Genomic DNA, 3,292 nt, shown 5'->3' with positions numbered 1-3,292 from the left:
TAGTCTACATCAAGACTTCAAGGCTCATTCTTCATGGTCTCTTGTTTCAATGTCCATACTTCATGATTGAGGTTTGTTTGACCATAGGATGACCTTAGAAGTAGGTCATTTCGGATACATAAACCGAATGTTATTTTACATGTGATTGGTCTGTTCTTCGACTAGTCCTAGGGCTTCTTCGACTAGTCCTAGACTTGCTTCGACCAGTCTAAGAACCTCGATCAATCGTAAGTTTGTTACAAATTCCGAATAAAATCATAGCCTTCGACTAGTCACGGAACTGCTCGACCACCGTAGGAACAGTGTTTACGCATCTTCGACTCGTAGAATCTACGACTCAAGTCCAGAACTTTGCAGGACCTACGACTCCGAAGGAAACCTACGACCAGTCGTAGGTGACCTACGACCAGTCGTAGGAGGGCTACGACCAGTCGTAGAACTGTCTGCGCTTATCCCGCCTAATCTTTCAAATATCTGTTATGGCTTCGACTAGTCGAAGAGCACTCTAGACCAGTCGAAGACCTGATCTTCTCACCTATAAATAGTGCACGAATCTCAGAAGAAATCATCGATTTAATTATAGTATTCAAGCCAATCTTCGTCGAACTTCTGAGAGATAATTTTGTGCTCCATTTAAGCTAAGTGTGCTTATTTAATATCTTCTTTCCTTAGCTTTATTTTAATTGATTTTGTTTCTGTTATTCCAATCTGATTTGAAAAGAGGAATTGTTATTCCCTTTCTTTGGAATCAAAATCAATTAAGGCAAGCCCTGTTTGGTTTAATTTAAAATCAATTAGATCTAGAACCATTGTAATCGAGTACTGGACATTGAACTTGGACATTCAATCATCTACTTTGATTTGGTTCTACCGGGCTGCTACAACGAAGAAGATATTCAGGTATTTTACATATTGTAAATTCCTTTCTATTATTTTGGTTTCTTTCAAGATTTGCCAGAAAAATCTTGTTATATTGGTTATCTGAGGAGAGCCAGGAAAACTCAGAAGTGGGGGTTTTTTTTAATTGTGTAAGCCCACATACAAAGACACAATTGTAAGGGTTTTGGGTGAACCTGGGAAAACCTATCTTTAGTGAACGCTAATATCCCCTGTGTGATGATATTAGGAGTTGAGTAGCTTTTTTTGTGGCTGTTGTATAACAGTTGGTGAACACACAGGCTAACCACTATAAATCCTTTGAGTTGTGGTTGATTGATTTATTCTTTTAATTGTTTTTATTCTTTTTGTGGGATGTATGTATGGTGGTGAATGTTGTAATTATTTCAAGCTTTGTGAGAATATTGTAATAGCTTAGAATTTACTTTCTGCTATTCCTTTATAAGCTTGTTTTTCAATTTCATTTTGAAAGTTGTTCCAGCAAGGTTGCCCTGCCATTTTTATGGTGTATGGCTGTCCCTAGAACAATACATCTTTAATTACAAGTTATTTCAATTCAGTTCATATTTGTTTTTGTATTCCTCTTCGATTTGAGACTTGATACAAAGACCTTTCTAGAAATAAGGTTGTCCTACCATAAACTTTGTTTTTGGTGTAAGGTTGTCCTTAGAATAACGTTTGTATCAACCTCTCAAGATCTGAATTTTGAGGTTGTTTTTCTTTCCTGCATTATTATTTAATTTAGCTATCATTTTCTTTATTATTCCGCTGTTATAAGTTTTTATTTGGCATTGTCCTATTCACCCCCCCTCTAGGACATATAGCTTGGCCTTTTCACATAGATCTTTCAGAAATTTGGCATATAAAGGTATTTGTTTCATTGCATCCAATAGAAGAATATTGACCTTCAGTTGCTTAAGCACCTCTAGAATATCTTGAGAGTTAGAGAGAGGTTTTGGTGCAATCAACCGTTGAGGGAATTGTACAATCGGCTTACTTTGAGTTCTGGTTCTAACCCATGTGGAGCATTGCTAGGTCTATCATTCTCATCTATTTTTGGGTCCTTAGGCTTTTCAGCCCTTACTGAAATAGCTTTGTTAATTGTCTTCCCACACCTAAGAGTGGTGATAGACTTAGCATATTTCATCTGATTTGAAGAGCTTGGGTCACTTATTCCACATTGTGGTTTTAGATTGAGAAGAGATTGGGCTGGAAGCATCCCTTTCTCCCCACTCGCTAAGTGTGACTCAATCCTTTAAATGGACGATGCAAACATTCCCATTGTTGCTTTGATATCCTGGAATGCTTATACCGTATTCTGGTTGAGTAGCTATTGGTTTTGCATGAATTTTTGAATCGTATCCCCTTGAGGTCTCTTTTGATTTAAAAATTGAGTAAGGGCATCATGTGGGTTAACCGTTTGTCCATTCCTCCAACTGAAATTTGGATGGTTTTTCCAGCTGGAATTGTATGTATTTGAGGTGGGTCCTTTGAAAGGTCTTTGGTAGTTGTTTACGACATTTGATTGCTCGTTCAAGATCTCTTGAAAAGCATGAATTGTTGGACAATTCTCAATTACATGTATGTTACAAGCACAAATACCAGAAACAACTTCTATAGCCTTTTCGGGCTCCACCTTCTTAAGTTCCATAGCCTTAACTTTTCTCATGAGATTAGCCACTCTTACACTCATATCCTCTTCCTCTTTAAAGACATAAATTCCTCCCATTTCCTTTAATTGAGTAGGTTTAGAAGTGGTGAGTCTTAGAGAGGTGTCCCATGATTACATGTTTTCTGCCAAATGATCAAGGTAATCCCATGCATCATCGGCCTCTTTATTCATAAATTCACCATTACACATCATCTCTATGAACTGGCGCATTGGTGAAGTTAATCTGTTATAAAAAAAACTTATTGTTCATCATATTTTGTAGCGATGATGTGGACAAGAATTCGTGAGATCTTTGAACCTTTCCCATCTTTGAAAGAAGGTCTCTTCCTCTTTCTAAGAAAATTTCATGATTTGCCTTCCTTAAAGTGTTAGTTTTATGAAACGGAAAATTTTTTTTGAGAAATATTCGAGTCATCTCGGTCCATGTACCGATGGATCTTGGCTTTAAGGAGTGCATCCACGTCTTATCCTTCTCTTTCAACGAAAAAGGAAATAATTTAAGTCGCACTGTGTCCTTAAGCAAGTTTGGGAAGTGTAATGTAGTGACTATTTCATCAAACTCTTTGATGTGTAGGTATGGACTTTCAGAATCTAGTCCATGAAACTTGGGAAGGAGTTGTATCACTCCGAGTTTGATGTCAACGTTTCCAGCATTAAGTGGAAAGACCATGTAAGAAGGCGTACTCACCCCCACTGGTTGTAAATAATCTCGTAGAGTACGAG

General features: G+C 37.5%; 1 pseudogene; it reads left to right on the top strand.

Annotated features, from left to right (window-relative positions):
- Positions 1-2,828: 2,828 nt before the first annotated feature.
- Positions 2,829-2,926, top strand: LOC131228371 (small nucleolar RNA R71; annotated as a pseudogene).
- The last annotated feature ends 366 nt before the right edge of the window (positions 2,927-3,292 follow it).

Source organism: Magnolia sinica, chromosome 15 (genome assembly GCF_029962835.1).
Source record: "Magnolia sinica isolate HGM2019 chromosome 15, MsV1, whole genome shotgun sequence".
NCBI lineage: Eukaryota > Viridiplantae > Streptophyta > Magnoliopsida > Magnoliales > Magnoliaceae > Magnolia > Magnolia sinica.
Note: the sequence above shows the minus strand (reverse complement) of the source record. Positions and strands in the feature narration are given on the sequence as shown.